The 27,075-nt window shown below is 38.1% G+C and overlaps 1 protein-coding gene across 16 annotated transcripts in view; it reads left to right on the plus strand.

The window, feature by feature from the left end:
- Nucleotides 1-27,075, plus strand: part of GTDC1 (glycosyltransferase like domain containing 1) — a 463,274-nt gene that overhangs the window by 244,941 nt on the left and 191,258 nt on the right. Inside the window, exon 2 of one of the 16 annotated variants that reach the window (XM_068545185.1) lies at nucleotides 16,836-16,889. The exons of the other annotated variants lie outside the window; for them this stretch is intronic. The gene's annotated coding sequence lies outside the window, so the exon portion shown is untranslated. The remainder of the gene's footprint in view (nucleotides 1-16,835; nucleotides 16,890-27,075) is intronic. 16 annotated transcript variants of the gene reach the window in all.

Below are 27,075 nucleotides of genomic sequence, written 5' to 3' on the forward strand. Positions count from 1 at the left end.
CAAGTCCAGGAAGCACAGAGAGTCCCATACAGGATAAATCCAAGGAGAAACACGCCAAGACACATATTAATCAAACTATCAAAAATTAAACACAAAGAAAAAATATTAAAAGCAGCAAGGGAAAAACAACAAATAACATACAAGGGAATCCCCATAAGGTTAACAGCTGATCTTTCAGCAGAAACTCTACAAGCCAGAAGGGAGTGGCAGGACATATTTAAAGTGATGAAAGGGAAAATCCTGAAACCAAGATTACTGTAACCAGCAAGGACCTCATTCAGATTTGACGGAGAAATTAAAACCTTTACAGACAAGCAAAAGCTAAGAGAATTCAGCACCACCAAACCAGCTTTCCAACAAATGCTAAAGGAACTTCTCCAGGCAGGAAACACAAGAGAAGGAAAAGACCTACAATAACAAACCCAAAACAATTAAGAAAATGGTAATAGGAGCATACATATCGATAATTACCTTAAATGTAAATGGATTAAATGCTGCAACCCGAAGACACAGACTGGCTGAATGGATACAAAAATGAGACCCATATATATGCTGTCTACAAGAGATCCACTTCAGACCTAGGGACACATACAGACTGAAAATGAGGGGATGGAAAAAGATATTCCATGCAAATGGAAATCAAAAGAAAGCTGGAGTAGCAATTCTCATATCAGACAAAATAGATTTTAAAATAAAGACTATTACAAGAGGCAAAGAAGGACACTACCTAATGATGAGGAGATCAATCCAAGAAGATGATATAACAATTGTAAATATTTATGCATCCAACACAGGAGCACCTCAATATATAAGGCAAATGCTAACAGCCATAAAAGGGGAAATCAACAGTAACACAGTCATAGTAGGGGACTTTAACACCCCACTCTCACCAATGGACAGATCATCCAAAATGAAAATAAATAAGGAAACAGAAACTTTAAATGATACATTAAACAAGATGGGCTTAATTCATATTTATAGGACATTCCATCCAAGAAGAACAGAATACACTTTCTTCTCAAGTGCTCATGGAACATTCTCCAGGATAGATCATATCTTGGGTCACAAATCAAGCCTTGGTAAATTTAAGAAAATTGAAATTGTATCAAGTATCTTTTCCAATCACAATGCTATGAGACTAGATATCAATTACAGGAAAAAAATCTGTAAAAAATACAAACGCTTGGAGGCTAAACAATACACTACTAAATAACCAAGAGATCCCAGAAGAAATCAAAGAGGAAATGAAAAGATACCTAGAAACAAATGACAATGAAAACATGATGACCCAAAACCTATGGGATGCAGCAAAAGCAGTTCTAGGAGGGAAGTTTATAGCAATACAGTCCTACCTCAAGAAAGAAGAAATATCTCAAATGAACAACCTAAACTTACAGCTAAAGCAATTAGAGAAAGAAGAACAAAACCCCAAAGTTAGCAGAAGGAAAGAAATCATAAATATTAGATCAGAAATAAATGATAAAGAAATGAAGGAAACAATAGCAAAGATCAATAAAACTAAAAGCCGGTTCTTTGAGAAGAGAAACAAAATTGATAAACCATTAGCCAGACTCATCAAGAAAAAAAGGGAGAAGACTCAAATCAATAGAATTAGAAATGAAAAAGGAGAAATAACAACTGACACTGCAGAAATACAAAGAATCATGAGAGATTACTATAAGCAACTATATGGCAATAAAATGGACAACCTGGAAAAAATGGACAAATTCTTAGAAAAGCACAACCTTCTGAGACTGAACCAGGAAGAAATAGAAAATATAAACAGACCAATCACAAGCACAGAAATTGAGACTGTGATTAAAAATCTTCCAACAAACAGAAGCCCAGGACCAGATGGCTTCACAGGCAAATGGCATCAAACATTTAGAGAAGAGCTAACACCTATCCTTCTCAAACTCTTCCAAAATATAGCAGAGAGAGGAACACTCCCAAACTCATTCTACAAGGCCACCATCACCCTGATACCAAAACCAGACAAAGATGTCACAAGGAAAGAAAACTACATTCCAATATCACTGATGAACATAGATGCAAAAATCCTCAACAAAGTACTAGCAAACAGAATCCAGCAGCACATTAAAAGGATCATACACCATGATCAAGTGGGGTTTATCCCAGGAATGCAAGGATTCTTCAATATACGCAAATCAATCAATGTGATACAGCATATTAACAAACTGAAGGAGAAAAACCATATGATCATCTCAATAGATGCAGAAAAAGCTTTTGACAAAATTCACACCCATTTATGATAAAAACCCTCCAGGAAGTAGGCATAGAGGGAACTTACCTCAACATAATAAAGGCCATATATGACAAACCCACGGCCAACATCATTCTCAATGGTGAAAAACTGAAACCATTTCCTCTAAGATCAGGAATGAGACAAGGTTGTCCAGTCTCACCACTATTATTCAACATAGTTTTGGAAGTTTTAGCCACAGCCATCAGAGAAGAAAAAGAAAGAAAAGGAATCCAAATCGGAAAAGAAGAAGTAAAGTTGTCACTGTTTGCAGATGACATGATACTATACATAGAGAATCCTAAGGAAGCTACCAGAAAACTACTAGAGCTAAAAAATGAATATGGTAAAGTAGCAGGATACAAAATTAATGCACAGAAATGTCTTGCATTCCTGTACACTAATGATGAAAAATCTGAAAGAGAAATTAAGGAAACACTCCCATTTACCATAGCAACAAAAAGAATAAAATACCTAGGAATAAACCTACCAAGGGAGACAAAAGATCTGTATGCAGAAAAGTATAAGACACTGATGAAAGAAATTAAAGATGATACCAACAAATGGAAAGATATACCATTTTCTTGGACTGGAAGAATCAACATTGTGAAAATGACTCTACTACCCTAAGCAATCTACAGATTCAGTGCAATCCCTGTCAAGCTACCAATGGCATTTATTACAGAACTTGAACAAAAAATTTCACAATTTGTATGGAAACACAAAAGACCCCAGATTGCCAAAGCAATCTTGAGAAAGAAAAACGAAGCTGGAGGAAATCAGGCTCCCTGACTTCAGACTGTATGACAAAGCTACAGTAATCAAGACAGTATGGTACTGGCACAAAAACAGCAATATAGATCAATGGAACAGGATAGAAAGCCCAGAGATAAACCCACGCACATATAGTCACCTATACAATGGAGAAAAGACGTATGTATAGTCCTATACAGTGGAGAAAAGACGGCCTCTTCAATAAGTGGTGCTGGGAAAACTGGACAGCTACATGTAAAGGAATGAAATTAGAATGCTCCCTAACACCATACACAAAAATCAACTCAAAATGGATTAAAGACCTAAATGTAAGGCCAGATACTATAAAACTTCTAGAGGAAAGCATAGACAGAACACTATATGACATAAATCACAGCAAGATCCTTTTTACCGACCTCTTAGAGACATGGAAATAAAAACAAAAATAAACAAATGGGACCTAATGAAACTTAAAAGCTTTTGCACAGCAAAGGAAACCATAAACAAGATGAAAAGACAACCCTCAGAATGGGAGAAAGTATTTGCAAATGAGGCAACTGACAAAGGATTAATGTCCAAAATTTACAAGCACTTCATGCAGCTCAATATCAAAGAGACAACTCAATCCAAAAATGGGCAGAAGACCTAAATAGACATTTCTCCAAAGAAGATATACAGATTGCCAAAAAGCACATGAATGGTTGCTCAACATCTCTGATTGTTAGAGAAATGCAAATCAAAACTATGATGAGGTGTCACCTCACGACGGTCAGAGTGGCCATCATCAAGGGGTCTACAGACAGTGGATGATGGAGAGGGTGTGGAGAAGGGGGAACCCTCTTGCACTGTTGGTGGAATGTAAATTGATACAGCCACTATGGAGAACAGTATAGAGGTTCCTTAGGAAACTAGAAATGGAACTACCATACGACCCAGCAATCCCACTGCTGGGCATATACCCTGAGAAAACCATAATTCAAAAAGAGTCATGTACCACAATGTTCATTGCACCTCTGTTTATAATAGCCAGGACATGGATGCAACCTAACTGTCCATCGACAGATGAATGGATAAAGAAGATGTGGCACATATATACAATGGAATATTACTCAGCCATAAAAAGAAACGAAATTGAGTTATTTGTAGTGAGGTGGATGGACCTAGAGACTGTCATACAGAATGAAGTAAGTCAGAAAGAGAAAAACAAATACCATATGCTAACACATATATATGGAGTCTTGAAAAAAAACAATGGCTCTGAAGAAGCTAGGGGCAGGACAGGAATAAAGACGCAGATGTAGAGAATGGACTTGAGGACACGGAGATGGGGAGGGTAAGCTGGGACGAAATGAGAGAGTGGCATTGACATATATACACTACCAAATGTAAAATAGCTAGTGGGAAGCAGCCTCATAGCATAGGGAAATCAGCTCTGTGCTTTGTGACCACCTAGAGGGGTGGGATAGGGAGGATGGGAGGGAGACACAGAAGGAGGAGATATGGGGATATATGTATATGTATAGCTGATTCACTTTGTGATAAAGCAGAAAGTAACACACCATCATAAAGCAATTATACTCCAATTAAGATGTTAAAAAAATATGATATCATTCTAAGAACAATATGATAATATATTTGAGAAAGTTGAGGAGGACATATAGATAATAGCTGGTCATGTTTTCCAGGAAACAGATCTTTTTCCGTGGCTTTGTAATTAGGCTGTAATGATAATGTGTCAAAATCTACTTATTATTAAAAAAAATCTACTTATTTGGTTTTTAAATCTTTACAGATATTTGATTTTTAAAACGTAACTGAGAAGTAATCTAATGATTTATATGGTGTGTAAAAGGAAAGATAAATCATTTATTATACAAGTTATAATTTGTCTTCCTTTTAGAGAATATTAGCCAAAAGAGGTGTGTGTGTGTGTGTGTGTGTGTGTGTGTGCGTGCACGCCATCATTTTGGGTGTTTTGAGGCAGTCCTATTGCCTTTTACACTCACTATTTAAATGTTGTGGTTTTCAACTCTTACTGCGTATTAGAATCCTGTGAAACTAAAAAAATCCTTATGCCGGGCAACACCTCACCTCAGTCTGAATTTCTGAGTATAGAACTACATATCAGTACAGTTTGAAGCTTTATAAGTTGAGAACCACTGCTAAAATGCATGACTACTTTGTAAAGCATTTACATTTTGTACATAGGTAATAGCATGGAGGAAAATGTTCCTTCTCCTAAAACAGAGGAGAGGTTTTTGGAGGGTGATAGTAGAATGATTATTGATATTTTAGGGGTGACCAGATAGATCATAATAAATAAAATATAGGCTGAAATAGAATTTCATCTAGTGTTCTTTTCTTTAGCAGTGACTTAAGTGAAATACCTACAGGAAGATATAAAACACCCACAATTCACCTGGCCACTTGCACAGTTTGTTTTTTTTTTCCTTGAATCCAGCTGCTAGCCAACTTGTGACCTGAATCTCGATGATTAATAGCTTTTGTAATATTTTCTTAGCTAGTGTAACTTCAATTGCAATACTTTTTCTTCTGATGTCTTACCCTTATAAAATAGCACTAAACTATTTTTCTCAATAAATTCTACTGACACACGGTTCCACAGATTAATTATAAATTGCATAGAAGTACTGCCCTTTGTCAGTTTTAAATGTGTAGCTTTATCTTCTCTTTCTCCTTGTCTTTCCAAGCTAAATGGAATTAGGAGCTTAAAGAAACCTGGTTAACGTGGAATCTATTTCTATTCTCTTATTTTAAACAATAGTGCCATTAATTTTCATCCTAGACTCTTTGTTTTCTCTGCTATGTTCATTTTTATTATAATTAAAAAAAGAATCATCTCTATTTTTACAAACCCATTTATTTCTCAACATTGTATAAACATCTTTTTAGGGAGTAATTTTCTTCAAATGTTGTGATAGTTTTTACCTGGTGGGCTTTCTCCATAGATTTAATTGGGAATACCAAACAACTTTTTCTTTTCTTCATCTTTTTTTTTTTTTTTTTTTTTTTTAAGGAGATGATGAAGGGGAAAGGGTATCAAAAAGGGACTTTGACAATCATGGAAATAAATGTCAGGCCACTTTGCCACGGGTACTTTAAAACACCCCAAGGTAGATGGAAAGAAGAACTTTAGGGTTTAGATCATTTATCACTGAAATTATAATGCTGGCACAGCTCCGCAAATATTTCCTTACAAGGTTTCATAGACATTTCGCGATAAATGTCTTTTGTTAAAATGGTCTTAGGTCTTGTAAAGCAGAGTCTGTATTCCAAGAGGAATTCTTTTGCAGTTATTTAATAGTGTTCCTTTCACAATGCCGTCCTTCTCCATACTTTTTGTTCCTATTGCAATACTGGTATCTTTGACCAGAGGGTAAAGACAGCTAACACTGAGTCTTAGCTGTTCCCTCTAAACCACTGGGGACAAAAAGGAAAATATGGCCTTAGAGGGTTATATTTAAGTATAGGGACTATCATTATTACTAAGATGCTGACCCTGTTACTGACCCTTTGAAAGAGGGTGAAGTAGGATAGGAAAATGTGGAAAAAGCAAATTGGTTAGACATAACAAAGACCTGCCTGTAATCCTGATGAAACTCTACAATAATAATAAAAGGTAGAGCCAGTCGTGTGTTTTTGTGGTTCAGGCAGCTCTTGGGATGGTAGGATTTAAGAGATAGCTTGGGAAGATCCCAACTTTTCTTTGAACATCTCCCTAATACTTCCTGAAGTTCTAGCACCAAGGAGAGAAGTAGTTCTTACTGGAATCCCTGTTTAGAGTTGGAGGTTGTTGAAATTATAAATACAGTTTTGTGGGAATGTGCACATGTGTGTGTTTTTTAAGAAGCTCTATAGCTTTCATCAGAGCTTTATGTGTCCATAAAGATTCTACTTAAAAGCAGATGTCCATAGTATAGTTTTATTTATAATTTAGTGTGAATTTGGTCAAAGTGATTTTCTTCTGGATAACTTATAGAGATGTGCTTATTGAATATTTTTTTTTAATTGGAGTATAGTTGCTTTACAATGTTGTGTTAGCTTCTGCTGTACAATGAAGTGAATCAGCTATACGTATATATATATATATATATATATATATATATATATATATATATATATATATATATAGACACATATCCCCTCCCTTGTGGACTTCCCTCCCCTTCCCCCTATTCCACCCATCTGGGTCACCACAGAGCACTGAGCTGAGCTCCCTGCACTATACAGCAGGTTCTCACTAGCTATCTGTTTTACACATGGTCGTGTATATATGTCCATCCCAGTCTCCCAATTCATCCCACCACCACCCCCACCCCGTGTCAACACGTCCGTTCTCTACATCTGTGTCTCTGTTCCTGCCCTGCAAATAGGTTCATCTGTACCATTTTTCTAGATTCCACATATATGCATTAATATACGATATTTGTTTTTCTCTTCCTGACTTACTTCACTCTGTATGACAAACTCTAGGTCCATCCACGTCTCTACAAATGACCCAATTTTGTTCCTTTTTATGGCAGAGTAATATTCCATTGTATATATGTACCACATCTTCTTTATCCATTCATGTGTTGATGAACATTTAGGTTGCTTCCATATCCTGGCTATTGTAAATATTGCTGCAGTGAACATTGGGGTGCATGTGTCTTTTTGAATTAATGGTTTTCTCATGGTATATGCCCAGTAGTGGGATTGCTGGGTCATATGGTAGTTCTATTTTTAGGGTTTTTTTTGGTTTTTTTTTTAACATCTTTATTGGAGTATAATTGCTTTACAGTGTTGTGTTAGTTTCTGCTGTATAACAAAGTGAATCAGCTGTACATATGCATATATCCCCATATCTCTTCCCTCTTGTGTCTCCCTCCCTCCCACCCTTTCTATCCCACCCCTCTAGGTGGTCACAAAGCACTGAGCTGATCTCCCTGTGCTATGTGGCTGCTTCCCACTAGCTCTCGATTTTATATTTGGTAGTGTATATATGTCCATGCCGTTCTCTCACTTTGTCCCATCTTACCCTTCCACCTCCCTGTGCCCTCAAGTCCATTCTCTAGTAGGTCTGCGTCTTTATTCCCATCCTGCCCCTAGGTTCTTCATAACCATTTTGTTTTTAGATACCATATGTATATGTTAGCATACAGTATTTGTTTTTCTCTTTCTGACTTACTTCACTCTGTATGACAGACTCTAGGTCCATCCACCTCACTACAAATAACTCAATTTTGTTTCTTTTTATGGCTGAGTAATATTCCATTGTATATATATGCCACATCTTCTTTATCCATTCATCTGTCGATCGACACTTAGGTTGCTTCCATGTCCTGGCTATTGTAAACAGAGGTGCAATGAACATTGTGGTATATGACTCTTTTTGAATTATGGTTTTCTCAGGGTATATGCCCAGTAGTGGGATTGTTGTATCGTATGGTAGTTCTATTTTTAGTTTTTTAAGGAACCTCCATACTGTCCTCCATAGTGGCTGTATCAATTTACATTCCCACCAACAGTGCAAGAGGGTTCCCTTTTCTCCACACCCTCTCCAGCATTTATTGTTTGTAGATTTTTTGATGATGGCCATTCTGACTAGCGTGAGGTGATACCTCATTGTAGCTTTGATCTGCATTTCTCTAATAATTAGTGACGTTGAGCAGCTTTTCATGTGCCTCTTGGCCATCTGTATATCTTTTTTGGAGAAATGTCTATTTAGATCTTCCGCCCATATTTTAATTGGGTTGTGTGTTTTTTGGATATTGAGCTGCATGAGCTGTTTGTGTATTTTGGAGATTAACCCTTTGTCAGTTGCTTCATTTGCAAATATTTTCTCCCATTCTGAGGGTTGCATTTTCGTCCTCTTTATGGTTTTCTTTGCTGTGCAAAAGCTTTTAAGTTTAATTAGGTCCCATTTGTTTATTTTTGTTTTTATTTTCATTACTCTAGGAGGTGAGTCAAAAAAGATCTTCCTGTGATTTATGTCAGAGTGTTCTTCCTATGTTTTCATCAAAGAGTTTTATAGTGTCTGGTCTTACATTTAGGTTTATTTTTGTGTATGGTATTAGGGAATGTTCTAATTTCATTCTTTTACATGTCGCTGTCCAGTTTTCCCAGCACCACTTATTGAAGAGGGTGTCGTTTCTCCATTCTATATCCTTTCCTCCTTTGTCATAGATTAGGTGACCGTAGGTGCCTGAGTTTATCTCTGGGCTTTCTATCCTGTTCCATTGATGTATATTTCTGTTTTTGTGCCAGTACCACACTATCTTGATTACTGTAGCTTTGTAGTACAGTCTGAAGTCAGAGAGCCTGATTCCTCCAGCTCTTGTTTTTCTTTCTCAAGATTGCTGTGGCTCTTCGGGGTCTTTTGTGTTTCCAAATAAATTGTAAAATTTTTTGTTCTAATTCCGTGAAAAATGTCATTGGTAATTTGATAGGGATTGCATTGAATCTGTAGACTGCAGTATAGTCATTTTCACAATATTGATTCTTCCAATCCAAGAGCATGGTAAAGCTCTCCATCTGTTTGTGTCATCTTTGATTACTTTCATCAGTGTCTTATAGTTTTCTGAGTACAGGTCTTTTACCTCCTTAGGTAGGTTTATTCCTAGGTATTTTATTTTTTTTGTTGCAATGGTGAATGGGATTGTTTCCTTAATTTCTCTCTCTGATCTTTCGTTGTTAGTGTATAGGAATGCAAGAGATTTCTGTGTATTAATTTTGCATCCTGCAACTTTACCAAATTCATTGATTAGCTCTGTTAGTTTTCTGGTGGCATCTTTAGGATTTTCAATGTATAGTATCATGTCATCTGGAAACAGTGACAGCTTTACTTCTTCTTTTCCAATTTGTATTCCTTTTATTTCTTTTTCTTCTCTGAATGCCATGGCTAGGACTTCCAAAACTATGTTGAATAATAGTGGTGAGAGTGGACATCCTTGAATATTTTTTTAAAGTAGGATGGAGATTAGAAATTTTCTAGCTAAACTTCCTTCCATTTTGTAGATAAGCAATTAACACTGAGATCTAAAACTACAGCTTAGATGTCCCCAAAGTCAGGTATTTTTTTCCCAGAAACCCAGAAGGTGGAGGAGTTTTAGGTGAGAGATCATACAGATATCGGGACAGCAGGACTTGGGTGAGGCACCTTAGGCTTTAAGTACCTGCCTGGAGGGTAGCATGACGGTGCTATGTAGAAGGCTCAGCGAGTGAGATAGAAAAGGTAGAAGGTAGAAAAGGTGACATGCAAATGAAGTTGGAAACGTAACAAAACTGAGCTTTTCCTAAGATATTTTTCACAGCTTTTGGTCATCTGTACAAGAGGAAATACAGATTGCATCCCCAACAGAACTTTACTATATAACATGAGTCTTAGTTTTTTCTTTTGCATTCTTTTATAAAAACTTTGGAGATTTATCATATGCTTTTTCAACCGTCAGCTATCTGCTACCTAATATCCTAATGACATCTAATAGCAATCACTTTGTCACTTTCCATTGGTGTAATATTTAAAACTATTTAATGCCATTGTAATTTGTGAATTAATTTTATATATATATATATATATATAGTTTTAAAATTTATTTATTTTATTTATTTTTGGCTGCCTTGGTTGTTCGTTGCTGTGCGCGGGCTTTCTCTAGTTGCGGCAAGTGGGGGCTACTCTTTGTTGCAGTGCGTGGGCTTCTCATTGCGGTGGCTTCTCTTGTTGCAGAGCACGGGCTCTAGAGCACAGGCTCGGTAGTTGTGGCGCACTGGCCCAGTTGCTCCACGGCACGTGGGATCTTCCCCGACCAGGGCTCAAACCCGTGTCCCCTGCATTGGCAGGCGGATTCTCAACCACTGCGCCACCAGGGAAGCCCCCAATTTTATATCTTAAATAACACTCTGTAATCTCTAGAGAAGGGATTATTAACTGTTGCTTTTTTTTTTTAATATGAGGAAACAGATATAGGGTGCTTATAGTCTAGAGGCTCAGGTTTTAGTGAAGGAGAAGAAACAGAAGGAGAGAATTAATAGCAAGAGCATGTATGTTTAGCTAGTCTTCAGTTTGACAGTCATGATTTCTCTTGTTCCTTAAAAGCGAGCACTCTTATTGTTTTAGTTGCCAGAGAGGGAAACCAGAGTGTAAATTTGTAACTTGTCAAAGGTCCCATAGGCAGTCAGTGGTGAGGCTGGCCTCCAGCTCAAGCCCTAGGATTTGAGAATGTTCCTGTTTTCCCACTTGGCTGTATTGCTTTCCTCATCATTATCCCCTGTAATGGGTACAGTCTGTGTGAGGGCCAATGAGAACCAGAGTTAGGGCAGGGGTTGCAGAGAGGGTGACATTGGAGCTGTGTCTTGGAGGATGGGCAAGAGTTCTTCTGCCTTAAGGAGCAAGAGGGCATCTTCATCTGAGGGAATGCCCTGAGCCATGGTAGAAATTGCTTTTTCAGAAAGGCAATAACGCCTCACAGTTAGGGCTTAGGAGGCCCCTGTCCCAGGGTTCAGCACGAAGCTGCACATGATTGGTGCAATTCTGAATTCCTTGCTGCCTTTTCAATACCCTTTCACCATAATTTTTATCCAGTTATGTAAATAATGAAATTTTTGTCCAGTTATGTAAATAATGAACTCTTGGAATTAATCCTACAAATGACACTTCCTGAGGACATAGTTATTATCGTTTGTCCACTTCTTTTGCCCAGACTTTACTGGCCCTTATTTAAACATTCAGATTCTTGTCTAGTACGTAATTTCAAGAATTAATCTGTGAAACATTTATTTGGACCTACTATGTGTCTGGGTCCCAAGAAGGTTCTGGGGATCCAAAATTGTTAAGCCTTGCTATCCAGGAGTTTTCGTGACCCACATTTTTATGGCTAATGCAAATGCAACATTATACCTCATTGTTTCGACAAACTCAAAAAATTGATATTTGTATTTCTATGAATGTTCATATGTAGCCAGAACTGCTGTAAGACATGTCCTGTGTTTTTAAAATATTTCCAGTTCTTTATCTTGGTAATAACCAGAGAAATATTAAGTTTTCTTGAACATGGATAAATCTTTGCATTCAACAGTTTGTAGCTGAATTGTAAAATGGAACTCATAAGAGAACTGATTGATATAGTGGTTGCTTACTGTAACAGTTTTCAGATGCCATGGCATTTTTGCAGCATGCTGCAGACTTGAAGACAAATGAGAAAATAAAATAATAGTTGAAAACACTTGCAGCTGATATGAATGTTGAAGGACAGTAACACATTTCAAGTCATATAACATACCAGATTGTTAGGAGACAAATGTTGTTTTTAAAATATTAGTGCAGTATAGGTCTTAGATCAATCTTGAATACTTTAAAATTCTTTAAATTATGTATGTACTAGCATTTGATGTATATGCATAGAAAATTGACATTTTAAAACTCACTAACTTTTACACAGAAAACACACTCTTACCAACTTGTCAAATAGAAGCTAACCTCACAGTGACCTATTTAAAAACCCCAGTCAGTTATTTATCATAATGGGAACAAGACACTAGTCAAATAGAATTACAATATTTATTACTTGAACTTTAAGATTTTTTATACTCTCTAATGGTTTAATTGATTAACTTATTACTTTTAGAAGTCTTATGTGCTTAAAAATTATGTATCATGTGTTAATTACAGAGACTGCAAATTTTCATAGTCATAACGATCTTCCTAGGAAAGATGCATGGGATGAATATGGAAATTAAGAAATAAGAAAATGGGGATCAAGCTGAAGAAAAGTAGAATGGCTAGAGTTGAAAGATTCGGACATTGGAAGAGGGAAAAGAAGGCATTGATGATTTCACTTGGTGTTTCTGGGAGGGTGCGAGTTGAAGAGAGCAGAGGATATGGGCTGTGTGGATGAGGGGCTGGCTGATTCAATGACAGTGGAAAATGCTGCCTACTGCCAGCGTGGGGGCAGTGTAGGTGAAGAACACTCCCCAGTGCCGGGGAATCAGGATGGGTAGGCATTACTGACTGAAGGGACGGAGAGAAGGAATGGGCCTTTTATTCCTGAGTGTCAGGTGGAGTGGAAGGGGCTCTCTGTGAGAACTAATTTTAAGCCCAGAGAGGCCGGTGTTTACCAGGCTTCACTTTTTTCATATCCACTTACTGCTTCACGGGAGACTGAAAACTCTTCTAGGGTGTGCTGATAGTCCCCAGATGAACACAGAAAACAACCTTCAAGAGCATGGACATTTGAGAATGGACTTTGAAAGCAGCCCTGCATTTCTCATAAGATCTAGACTCTTGTTCTTACCCGCTGCTCTCAGCTACAGGACCTTGGGCTTAATTTTCTCACCTGCAAAATGGGAACAATAATTTTTCCCTACTAGCATCATGGGATTACAATTTATATGAAAGGGCTTTATAAATCCTGAAGCGGTGAACAAGAAGTATGGTATTATGATGATACAAAAAAATCAGAGCCAGGTTACCTGAGAGGATAATTATATGTTTATGTTTCTCTATACCCTCTTTTTTTATTTGTTTGTTTTTGCAGAGGTGGGTGGAACAATGGAAAAAATTCAGTTTTAGCTCTCTTGAACCCCTTTCTTAGAGATAAGCCATGAAAATCCACTGGTTCTTGAAGGCATTGCGTATGGAAGTTCTGTGTATGTAGTCTGTTACTCCATGTACGTGCTCCACATTTTAACATGGGTACAGGTTACAGATCTATATAAAAATGGAGAAATATGTTTAGAAGGGTATACACCAAAACATTACCTGTGGCTTTATTTGAATGGTGGGATTAGGGTGATTAAAAATTGGTTTTCTTCCTGGTTTGTTTCTTCGTGTTTTCTAGATTGTCACTAGTTATATACACACGTATGTAACACACACACACATACACATAAACAGATGTAAAATTTCATGTGGAAACTGTACTCTGGCAACTCAGAGTTTGCTTCACTTGCTAGGTTAAGGTTGACTAATACATACATATGTAAATACAGAATTTACTATTTTAAAAACATTTACTGGAAGACAAAACACCTGGCAGAAACTGGTGACACTGTGGGACATTATGTGATACACATTTATATAAAGGAAGCTGTGTTTTACATGGATAGGTCTTACTCATTTGACTTGCTACTCATACACCTTATTACACACTGTCCTGGACCATTTCTCTTGGAGATTTCTACTCTCCACTGCTTGGTGGTAACACTTATAAATAACAGATTTGCAGGATAACACTTTGTATTTCCTTGCCTGTGAGTTACCACAGTTCCTGGTTTCTGTGGCCCTGTCCTGGAGCAGTTTGCCCTGCCATCTCCGGTGAAATGCCTCTCTGAATACCATTGGCTTGTATTTATTGTCAAACTTTTGCTCAACTCTGACCATGCAATCTAGCACCGCACAAATCCCAGAGAAAGACATCATGGCCTCTCAGTTATGACCCTTAGATGATAGAGAAGACAAGACACAAAAATGCCACAAAAAGGAATGGCACAGGTGAGAAATTATCGGTACTGTGTTTCTTTGTTTTCATCATTTCTTCCCAGTGACATTGCCACTGGGCATTTTGAATGGAGTGGACCAAAAACGTGGTAAGAAAAAGCAGAAGAGTGGTAGGTGATCAGAACATAGTGAGATGTGTGAAAGCAGAGAGTGATGGCCTGATGTATCATCTCACTCTTCCAGTTGACAAACTGGCCTTGGCCTGTGTTTAGTAGGAAGTGTGAAAGATGGAGAAACAAAATGATGCTAATGGTAACTTTTGGGGAAGTAACCCTGGTGGGAAAGAGGGATCCTGATAGGTTTTATAGACATTAGAAATTGGCCAACTGCCATATAAATTTGTGTGCGACTTTGTACTATTTTAAGCCTTGCTTATATTTAGCCAAAGCATTTTCACTTTGAATCACTAAGAAGGAAGCAAGCATGATAGAATTTTCAGATTGTTAAAACTGCTTTAAGTCCTGATGACTGGTTCAGCCTTAACACATGTCTGCAGTATGTTCTGACGTATTTTCATTCAGATACCTCAGGGATATGAATCCCATTTCATTTACCTATCACCTAGCTGCTCAATTAAGCTTTTGTTCTAGTAGCATGTTGGTTATGCGGTGTCTTAGAAGGATATTTAAGCTGGAATCTGAGTGCAACCAAGTTTTCCATTTTTTTGTTTTGTAGTGTTGAGTGCTATTCATGTACATACAGCGCATTCCCATAAAACTCGCATTTTGTATTCACAGAGAAATTTCTCTTGAGAGTTAAGGTCTTGTAAAACATTCTCATTCTACAGCATGAACGAATTATTATACTCAAGGGCATTGAAAGTGAAGTGTACTGAAGAAAAGAATTTTTTCATTAAAATGCAGTTTATATTGATAAAACAGATTACTAACATTTGATGAAATGTGAAACTTGGAGCTCCTCATATCACTAAATCGCCAGTCAGTTTATTTTGGCAAGCGGAACCAGTATGTAACACACAGGGGGCCAGGCATTTTTACCTGTTAGCATTGTATTAGACTAAATTGTCTTTTGGTAAAGTACTTTGAAAAAATATATAGTATCTGCGCCTTGATAAGCAGGCTGTGGTAACTAGGATTATTAGAAAATAAAAGCTGTTGTGTTATCAGTTTGGGCACATTTATCAATCAGTATTTTAAACATTGACAAGTGGTAATTTAATAGGGAATGACCCAGTTGGCAGGAAGTTCTAATGACAAATGATCCAAACTCATTTATCACTAAGGGGCTCTGCTGGGCTTCTTACCTTTCTCTGTATTGTGGCTCATATTTTCCAAGTCTGGGATATGAGAAGCCACAAAGGGCACCAAGCCTGAAACCACTCCCAAGGAGAGAAGAGCATTAACACTTTAGGAGCCCGCATCTTTGAAAAGGCTGCTCCAGGTGGATGAGTCTCAATTTAAAACATAGGTGAGATTGGTACATTATTAGCAATGTGTGGTATTCTATCTACTTAGATTTTTATACAGGAGAAAGTAGGTAGATGAAATTTTGAATGAAGTACAGGAAGAGGTGATTTAGAATTTATTAACATCATGAAAAAGACAAACATTTTAATGAGAAGTCTTCTGTTATTAAAATAGCTTTCCCCCCTATAATTAATGCATCATTTCTCTCTAGCTGCTTTAAAATTTGTTTTCTTTGTCTTTAGTTTTCGAAAGTTTTACTATGATGTGTCTTGGCGTGGATTTTTAAGGGTTTGCTCAGCTTGAATCTGTAGGTTTATGTTTTTTGTCAAATCTGGGAAATTTTCAGCCCTTATTTCTTTGAATGATTTTTTCAGCCCTACCCTCTTTTCTTCTTCTGGGACTCTGATGACACAAATGTTAGAACTTTTGTTATAGTCCCACACATTCCTGAAGCTCTGTTCATTTATTTTCCCCCACTATTTTCTCTCTGTTGTTCAGATTGGCTAAATGATATTGTTTCCTCTTCAAGTTCACTGATTCTTTCCTCTGTCTCCCCTACATTCTGCCGTTGAGCTCATTCTTTCAGTATATTCTGTTTTCAGTTCTAAAATTTCTATTTATGTCTTCTATTTCTTTGCCTTTTCTTTCTTTCTTTCTTCTTCTTTTTCCAAAACCTTGTTTCACTTGTTTCAAATGTGTTTATAACTGTTGGCTAGATCATTTTTATGTTGGCTGCTTTAAATCTGTCTCATCTCAGCAGGCATCTTAATTGTCTTTACTCATTCAGCTTGAGATATCCTGGTTCTTGGTATGATGAGTAGTTTTCAGTTGAAACGTGGACACTTTGGGTCTTGTGTTATTAGATTCTGAACCTTATTTAAATCTTGTGTTTTTGCAGGCTCCTCTGACACTACTCTGGTGGGTGACGGAGATGCCCCCTCATTACTGTGAGGTAGGGGTGGAAGTTCAGGTTCTCTACTCAGCCTTTATTGACCAGGGTTGGGGGGAGGGCTCCTTGGGGGCTTTTTACCACTGAGCTATGGTGAGAGTCACGACTCTCCACTACCTCCCCTCTGACACCACCCCAGCAAGTTGATATCAAAGTCCCGGTTCCCAATCTTTGCCTTCTCTGACACTGCTAGAGGTTGGGTGTGGGGAGCAGGTTGCTATAGCCTAGCCAAGGTGAAAGTCTAGGTTTTCCACTTGGTCTTTGCTGGCAGGGGTGGAGCCTCAGTTTTTACTGTGGTGTTTGTCTGGAATAGTATGGTTATTGTCTAAAACTCTGTCTTACTAGGCTCCCCTTTTCTGCTCCTTTGGCTAGAGAGAATAGGCTTTTCTTGGGGCTGTTGTCTGTCTATGCGCATTGGTGTTGCCAGGCCACTGGCTTATCAAGTATCTAATCTGGGATATATCAGTCAAAAAACAAAAACCAAAAAACCAAAAACAGGGAACTCGTCCCTGTGTCATTCCTTAGGTTCCAAGTTCTCTAGCCAGTCTGCCTTCTTTCCACCTTCCAGAGTCTTTCTGTGTTTGTTTTACATGTAATGTCCAGTGTTTTTAGTTGTACTTACCAGGAGGAATACAGAAAAGTATATCTGTATCATTTCCCCCAAACAGATTCTACAGTACGATATTTTGGTACTTGGATCTCATAATATAGCAGAGGTTCTTGATATTGGCTTCATCTGTTGAATCACTTAATTATTCTGAACTGGAAAGCCTTGTGCAGCAATCCTAGGAATTTCAATCTGGTATAAGACTGTACCAATGTGATACTTTCTTGGGATAAGGAATCAATTTGGTTATTTCCTATTTGAACATAATTGACAAATAGTAAGCTTTTGATACATAGATCCGTTTAAGATTGAAAGTTTATTTACGACCAGAGTAAATTATTTTCTTCTTTACTGATGAACATTTGGATAACTTGGAAAATATGCCTCATGACTGTTTTGCTTATTGATACTTACCACTCTGAAAATATTTCATTGTTTTAAAACATTCTGAGCATCTGAATTGTTTCTTTTGAATTTTGAGTAGAGTTAATGGGAACTAGATAGGAGCTATCCCTCTGTCCTGGATTATAATAGTAAAGGTCCAGCTGTGTGACATGCTGGGAAGCCTCAGTGGAAAGAGAGAGAGAGAGAAAGAGAGAGAGAAGACTCTGTGTGTGTGTGTGTGTGTGTGTGTGTGTGTGTGTATGAAAGCTGAGGACAGTAAATGCTGGCCTGCCCAGAGAATGTTCAGCAGTCTGAATCACCAAGTTCCAGGGGCACAGGGAACTCACATCTGGTCTGGGACTCTGTATGAGGCTAGTCAGATACAGTTGTAAGACTGCCAAGTGTCAGTGTTCAGAACAGGTGGGTCCAGCCAAGTCCACATAAGCCATGTCAGAGGCAGAATCGGTCCTGGAAAAGGGGGCTCAAAAGAACCAGATGTGGACATAAATGCTACCACCACCTGGCCTATGTTTTAGGGACTGATTACTGCTAACAGTCCTATCTGGAAACTGGTTGAGGCCCGAGATCCATGGAAAAGGCCTGTTGCATGGACTGGCCCCAGAGGCACAAGCCTGGTGAAATCAGAGGGACGGAGATGATGGGATGGTTGTAGCCAGGCCTTCTCAGGGGCATGCTCTAAATGCGGGAGTCAGAACTTCCTTTCAGACCCTCACTCACTCCCTAGATGCTAGTCATCCGGGCTGTCTGTTGTTTCTCGGGTCTGACAGGCTCTTAGTACCGAGACTGAGCTGAGCAGGTCAGAGAGGGCTCAGATTCATACCCAGAATCAATTTGGCATACCAGCAGAGCAGGGTGGAAAAACTGCCCTTGGCTGATTTTCTTTTGCTTTTTAGCACTTTCCCTATACTTTTAGAGCCAAAAGACAAGTAGGAAATTTAGGGAATTTTCTTAATGTCAGAAATAGTTCCCCTAGGAGTCCAGGCAGTTGTTTCTCTTCTTAAGAATGTGAGTGCATTGGAAAGGCCCCGACGTGAGAATCAGAAGCTTAAGATCAAGTGCCAGAGGGAGAGGACAGGCAAGTGTCCCCAGCTTGTCTCAGGAAGATAGGAATGATAGGATCAGTCCTGCTGTCTCACAGGATTGTTTTGGGTGAAAATAGAGTGAAAAAAGTTTAAGTGCCACGTGATGTCTCATAATGTAACATCTCATTATATGTTTGCACAAATACAAATGCTTCTCTTTGTCTGACTTTTCTCTTCTGTTACGTGGAGAAAAATAACTCTTCCTTAGTAGGAAAATTAATGGAGGAGAACAAGTCCATGGATATTGGACAGTCCCATTCTGTAGTTTTAAGGAAACCATTGAGCATTAGTAGTGTAATTTTTGGACAGTGACATAAAGATACATTTTTATTTTCCTTCAGATTATCCATTTCTAAACTCTTTCTACTAATTGAGTGTTGTCAGCTTCTCAGGTTGTTTTCTTTTCTTTTTTTTTTTTCACCCTTGGTAGCTATAAATATCCTTCGCTGATAAGGATGTCCTTACAACTAAGAGGGAACTTAGAAAATTTTCTGTAGCCTTCACTAACTTGTTTGCATTGAAGTAGTATTGGCCAGAATTCCAGAAAATTGTTAAACAAGTCACGTTTGTCTCTGATGGACTTTAGCCTCTTGCTGTCACTCAGATGTCTGTGTGGAGCGGTACCCTAATACCTAGGCACCTAGGAGGCACTCAGGAATTCTTCGCTGTACGCGTGTGTGAGTGGATGAATGGGTGCTTGCTGCCCTTTTTACTCAGGCTCACATTGTGGCGCTCTTCTCTTCGGCTCCAGCGGCCCCTCTGCTGCCAGTACTTATGTTGTATTGTATTCCTGAGGCCTCCAGCTACTAACAGTTTTGCAGCTTGTTACCCAGTAAACTAGTTTGTGTTAACCTGCTGTGGCCGATGGTGGACCTATCAGAAAAGTGTTAGTAAGGAGTGTCTACATCAGTCTCACGGTAAGTAATCAGTAAATATTAGCTGCTGTCATCATTACCATCCTCATCTTCATCATCGTCATCATCACATAATCATCACTATCCAGAGTATTCCCCTGTAGTCATTTTCACATTTTGTTCCCAAGAACCATCAGGACAGTAAGAATTTTCCCAGATGATAGCGAAGATTTGGTGGGATGGTTGGGGTGGAGGAGTAGCGAGAATCGGTGGGAGGGAGGAATGTATGTGGGGAAAAAAAATAAGTCTCTGCTCCCCTCATGGTCCCCTCACCTCTTTAACCAGATAAGCTATGCTTTTATCTGTTCTATATATCTGTATTCCTGGTGGATTTTATTTTTGAAAGGATTCCACAGCTTAATTTTCTTTTTCAAAAGAAATACTATCAGCAATATGCTGGTTGCTGGAGAGTGTAAGATGAATATAGCTCTTTTCTTGTAAATGTGCAGATGACAGTGACAAGGGAAGGAAAAAACAACTGACCACATTTCAGAGTGTATTCTTAAGCAAGTATCAATAATTTATGCAGTCTTTAAAATGAATGTGTTGCTCATTGGAAGCTAGCATGTTGAACAGTGCGTGTGTCATACCAATCTCACTGTCCCTTGTTTTGTTTTTCTTTTTAACATCTTTATTGGAGTATAATTGCTTTACAATGGTGTGTTAGTTTCTGCTGTATAACAAAGTGAATCAGCTATACATATACATATATCCCCATATCTCCTCCCTCTTGCATCTCCCTCCCACCCTCCCTATCCCACCCCTCTAGGTGGTCACAAAGCACTGAGCTGATCTCCCTGTGCTATGCGGCTGCTTCCCACTAGGTATCTATTTTACATTTGGTAGTTTATATATGTCCATGCCACTCTCTCACTTTGTCCCAGCTTACCCTCCCCCCTCCCCGTGTCCTCAACAAGAATAAAGATGCAGGCGTAGAGAATGGACTTCAGGTCACTGTCCCTTCTAATAGGGCTGCTAGGTTAGTGAATAGGGTGGCTGTATCCCCTACCAGCTGTTTGACCTTAGAACAGTCACTGAACTTGGTGAACCTCAGTGTGCTTAGCTGTAAAATGCCAAAAATCGTAGCGTTATAAGGATTAAATAAAATTTGTTCTCTAATGTAAAATACCTGGTATACCTTTGGCCTCAGTATATACACATGCATATATACTCTCTATATTTAACATACAGAAAGCATTAGATGAAATCAGCAGGGCATTTCACATACCCTCTCATGATAACCTTACAACTAATATGGGTAGGTCGATTCGTAATTTGCTAACCATCTTCCTTGAGCGGATATGTGCTCATGAATTCCAGTAGCCTTAAAGGGAGATCCCGGGTTGTTACAGAAAAAGCTTAGATCTGGACTCAGACAAACTTTTATCTAAAAGTCCAAGTTCTGTCATTTACTAGATTCTTGAGCAAGTCACTTAAGCTGTTTAAGTCTCTACTTCCTCATCGACAAACTAGGTAATCAGCTAGGATTTTGTGAGGATTAAATTCTAGAAAACACTAAGGGTCAGTTGCCAATCAGTGTATTTCATATATGGTAGGTGCTCAAGAAATGTTCCTTCTCTTCTCTACTCTGGTGGGATGCCACAAACAAAAACCCAAACCAAGTGTCCTAGAATTTTGGATGACAGAGAACAAGAAATAATTAAAAGAATAATGAGTTATAAGGATGAAATACATTATCTTGATTTACCAAAATAGTACACTGAATGTACAAAATGATATTTGAAAACGTGTTAACTCTTACATTCAAAAAATGATTATATATATAAAACACCTCTAGAAAACTTAAGGTGTCTTGAAATTCTTAACCTGAAGAAAGAATTCTGTGGGGAGGCAAAATACCTGTATTCACACTATGAAATCACTGAATCTTGGAGTTTGAAAGATTGTTACATGCAAATGCAGGTACACTTGTATTGTGTTGTTCCTAAGCAGAGAATTATAACATGAGAAGCATAGGACAAAGATAGCAATTCTAGAAAGACATCTTCTTTCTAATAATCAGATTCCTTCAACAATGAAGTAGGGTGTGTGTGTTTGTGTGTGTGTGTGTGATATGTTTTGAAGAAATAAGTTTGATATTACTGATGAGATTGTAGAGATTCTTGTGTCAGAGCTGCCTAAGGGACAAAGAGCTCATGGTATTTAGAGGGAGGGGAGATGTCACATTTCACCTGATTTGACAACTCCTCTGTAAAACCTTGGGAAATTGTCTAGAGCTCCCCTGTTGCAAATATTCTCTGTACTCTTTCATAGAAAGGAGTCTAAATGAAAATGAATTCAACAATCAGTAGGTGGAATATTGCAGCCAAGTCTTTCCAAGGGATTCCCAAATGGGTGGGATGTTGCATGAGTTCAGTTTCTAAGTTCACATCTAATTAATTCTGTGATCACGTACCTATATGATTAAGTCAACACAACATACATACAGAAATCAGTAAGATTAATAATGGATAATGTTTTCAAGTATAAGTTCAGAATATACTGGTAGCATGGAATATTATCTCATCTCTAAAATGGGCATTTTAGAGGAGGAAGAATTTCAAGAACATCCTATCTAAGGAAGAAAGTTTGGTTCCCAATGGTTATTGTGGCCCCAATTCAATTTGGTTATTAAAAGACAAAAAGTGATTTTGTGATGTGTGGCCTCTAAGAATCAAGAAGCAATCATTTTTCTATGCTTTGTCTAGTGTTACATAGAATCTTCCTGTGAACAGGGCTCTATTTAATCTTCCTCATTTGAGTGGCGTACGCAATCAGGAAAACTCTGGGAGTCATTTGAATAAGCCAGCTAGTGTAACTGTGAATCTTCTTGAGAACGATGGAAAGGTTAAATGCTTTGCAATATGTGTATTCTGAGGGGAGCCCTCAGAGGCTGCTCTCTGGTTTCACTGAGAGCAGAACTTGGGCCAAAAGTACTGCTATGTTTTATCGGGCTTAATACACTCCCATTTCAAGGTGATTGCCAGTTATTATGTGATCATGAGAAGATAGACTTTAATTTCAGTGAGCATTAGCATCGTCAGCAACAAGCCTTTTTGCATGTGGTGTGCCAGGTGCTGCATAAAATATGTTAAACTAGCATACTGCCTGCTCTCTACATGCTTACAGTATGAAGCACGATGCAGGCTATTTTAAATATAAGCAAATGTGAAAGGTACGGTGATTAATAACGGCAGCTAAAGTCATGCCTTCCATTTATGTGCCACGTTCTGGTTTACAAAGCTCTTAAGAGAGCAGAACATTCCTCCCAGGAAGGTGATGGATCCTGTGAAGCAGAAATGTTTCTGGTACCACTTTCCCTGAAGGGAATTGAGTCTGTATTTTTATTGAAGAATCGTAAGATGCAGCTTAAAGGATGTGATCATAGCAAAGTGACCCAACCAGAGAGAAAATTCCACCTGGAAATAAGAAGCTAGATCATTTTGCTGAGTTTTGATGTGGAAAAGAGTTGGGGAAGATCAAGGTACAGGATGTATGGAAGATTTAATGAAGCATATAATGTGGAAAGAAGGAGAGACATATACTTAAGCCCTGAAATGGAGCCTGCCAAGTTTATTCAGGTGTCAAGTGCATTATCAGTAGTGAAAAGTAGTGAACCGACGTTTCCTCGCTAATACTTGCCTTTCCCTCATACCTTAGGTCTTGTGTTACTCCAGACAGAGAGTACGTGACTCTTTCCCTCTTGATTGTAAGCCGTTGCATCTATTTCTCTATTGTTTTCCTGATGTCTTTCTGTCTGGGTCTAGGGTCAAATTCTTTCTTCTTACCTCCTATTTACTACCGTAGCCTCTAAAAAACAGTGCTTAGAATTATCATTCTTCAGTAGTCCTTTCTGAATAATGTCACTGGCATTAGACAACTAGATCACTTGTTTTAAACAATGCACTGTGGTAAGATACTGCCTTTAATTTATTCCATACCTCCATTGCTTACCCAGACAGACTTATAAAGGAAGCTTTTAAATTACGTATAGAGTCATAATTTTGTATGCATATGTCATGTATATGCATGTCTATTTTCAATTGATTTATGTATTTTCACTCATTTGATTATAAGGTTCTTAAACATGGAAACTCTTTAATGCTTTTTAACATCCTACAGGACCAGCATATTTCTTTACTGTTGATTTCCAGTAAATATTATTAGTGGGCAGACAATACTTGAAGATTTGGGAAGAGAAATCTGTGTGACAGCTGCAGAACCACCACTAAGCTTGGGTTACCATTCAGCTTGCATCTTTCTTTCTGAGAGAAATGGGTTGTAATTTGCGCTTACCATCTAGCTGTCTTGTTTATTAGGTTAAGTGCTATTTACCTTATGGAATAAATTCATAAGCAAGAAAGTCCGTGTTGCATTTTGACTCTATTTTAAAAGAACCTTTTAGAACAGTGGGCCAAAATATGGTTACATTAAATCTGGAGAGAATCATTGCCCCTAGATGTACTTTATTTGCCTTGTTGAGCTGTGTCAACACATCAACAAATGAGGTTTACCACTTTGAAAGGTGACATGAAGATATTGGGTGTGGGCTCTATAATTACTATCTAACCTTTTGAAAACCAAGCTTGTACCCTTAACTGAAAATCTTGACATTTTGGTCGTGAGCCTCACTTATGGAACACCTCAGAATAAACTTGGAACTTGAAGGTCAGTGAAGAAACTCATTGTCAATTCAGCGTGGAGAAGCTTACATAACACCTCTGCAGCCAGGTCTGGCTTGTGTTAGTGCTACCAGAGCCTCACTCTCATGAGTGCTCCAGCCTCTCATCAGAGGGGCAGGAGGAAACTTAGGTGCAGACAGACAGAGTATACAGATGACAAGGCAAGCCTTCAAACAGCACAGAGGACTTAGAGATGCTTGAGAGAAAACTAGATGAGTCTTGAAATACGAGCTTCAATGTAAACATCCCCAAAGACCAAGTGGATGAAATTGAAGGAAAAGATGAGAAACTTGGAAGAGGCAGACAGACAAATTTGAAACAAGTGTTTCTGTGACTGGAGGGGCAAGCGTAAAGTGGTTTAAAAGCATTTCTCAGGAAGCCAGATATGTCAAAATCAGGGGTTCTTGACAGAGGACTTGAATGGGAATGGGGCATTTTTAGCGCCAGGCTTTGGAAGAAGAAAGAAGTTCCACTCATCACCATATTGAGAATATTCAGCACCCATATTATTGCAGGGGTTGTTCATGGATATGACATCAGGATTGTACCCAGCCACCCCCAGAAAGAAAAAAAAAAGACAGGAAGAGTATTGAATAGGTTTGAAAACAAATGTCTAAGTTGGAACATCAAAATTAGGCAGACACAGGGGACAAGAAACCACAGAGACAGTTAACCAGAGAGATGGTGATGAAGTGAGAGAGCCCACTGAGTGGGCAGGCAGCATAGTAGTTGAACCTGTCAACTCCATAGTGGAATGGGAGTCAAGTGTTTCTCTGGTTGAAGAAAACGAGAGGTCAAGTGAAGAGAATCTGTAGAAGGGCAGGAGCTGATAGTTGAGGATAAATATTTTTTAAATGTTTAAGTAGCAAGCAATTGGGTATTGGAATTCAAAGTAAATGTATTATTAGATGGAACATAGTAGCATGAAAGAGAATGAAGGAAAACCCTCTGAACATGGAATTAAAAATCATTACATGAGAAATCTTAAGTTATGTATGGATTTTACGACATATGTAAGCCCTAAAATAAGAATATATGACATATGTCCTTATCCGTTCACATTTAAAAGCATTTAAAAGTTAATATTCCTAGGATAAAAATAATACAACTTTAGATGTTGACTCTATTGGAAATTATGTAGATGATGATCAGTATGAATCCACATGAGTAAATCAGATTTTGAAGTCATTTCTTTCTCTCTAAAGAAACTTATTGTTTTCTGCACACCACTTCGTTTTGGCCAGCAATAAGTCCAACTCAGTGTGCTTCAGCAGAATGTTTTAAGCTGAAATGTGCATTGGAATCTGTTTGTTTGCAGCAGATGATTTGACTAAGCTTTGATGCGCAGTCACTTTCTGACATTTGTGTATTTCAGCAGTGAACAATGTAAACTCATTTTCTGAGCACTTTGATTACTTGCACATAGCAGTGCCCATGGCATGTGACAGAGAAGAGCACTCTATCCACTAATCAGATAGATATGCTTCAAGCGTATTTACACAAAATAATGAAAACAGCTGTTAGATACCTTTAAACTTGAGAGTGTTTTGTTATTAACCTACTAGCCTGTACACATGACAGTATAATTCTTAGCTCACTCAAGTTGCCTTTAATGACACAGTAATAAAGCTGAGAGGGATGAAAGTAATGGAATTGTAGAATGTAATGCCTCAATTGTTCTACAGTGTCTTCCTTTTTGCCAAAATAAACCACAATTAGGTCCATATGGTGTTTTGAAGTTTTCAAGCAATGACCCTAATAAAAAGTAATGAACTTCTGACAAAAGAAAGCATGGCTCTCTTTTAAGCGGATATCTTCACTATTGATCTAGATATGATTGCAGACTGATATGCTAATAGGAGAAGAAAGGTTCAGTGTTCTTGGTACAAGTGCTTTCATTTGGGATTATTTTACTAATAAAAAATTCAGAATTTAAAGGTAGAAATATTACAATCCAGTAGTTATGACTCCCGTGTTTTAAAGAGCTGTTATTTATTTATTATTTTATTTTATTATTATTTTTTTAACATCTTTATTGGAGTATAATAACTATACAATGTTGTGTTAGTTTCTGCTGTATAACAAAGTGAAACAGCTATATGTATACATATATCCCCATATCCCCTCCCTCTTGCGTCTCCCTCCCACCCTCCTTTTCCCACCCCTCTAGGTGGTCGCAAAGCACTGAGCTGATCTCCCTGTGCTATGTGGCTGCTTCCCACTAGCTATCTGTTTTACATTTGGTAGTGTATATATGTCAATGCTACTCTCTCACTTCGTCCCAGCTTACCCTTCCCCCTCCCCGTGTCCTCAAGTCCATTCTCTATATCTGCATCTTTATTCCTGTCCTACCCCTAGGTTCATCACAACCATTTTTTTTTTTTTTTTTTAGATTCTATATATATGTGTTAGCATATGGTATTTGTTTCTCTCTTTCTGACTTACTTCACTCTGTATGACAGACTCTAGGTCCATCCACCTCACTACAAATAACGCAAT

Source organism: Eschrichtius robustus, chromosome 5 (genome assembly GCF_028021215.1).
Source record: "Eschrichtius robustus isolate mEscRob2 chromosome 5, mEscRob2.pri, whole genome shotgun sequence".
NCBI classification, from domain to species: domain Eukaryota; kingdom Metazoa; phylum Chordata; class Mammalia; order Artiodactyla; family Eschrichtiidae; genus Eschrichtius; species Eschrichtius robustus.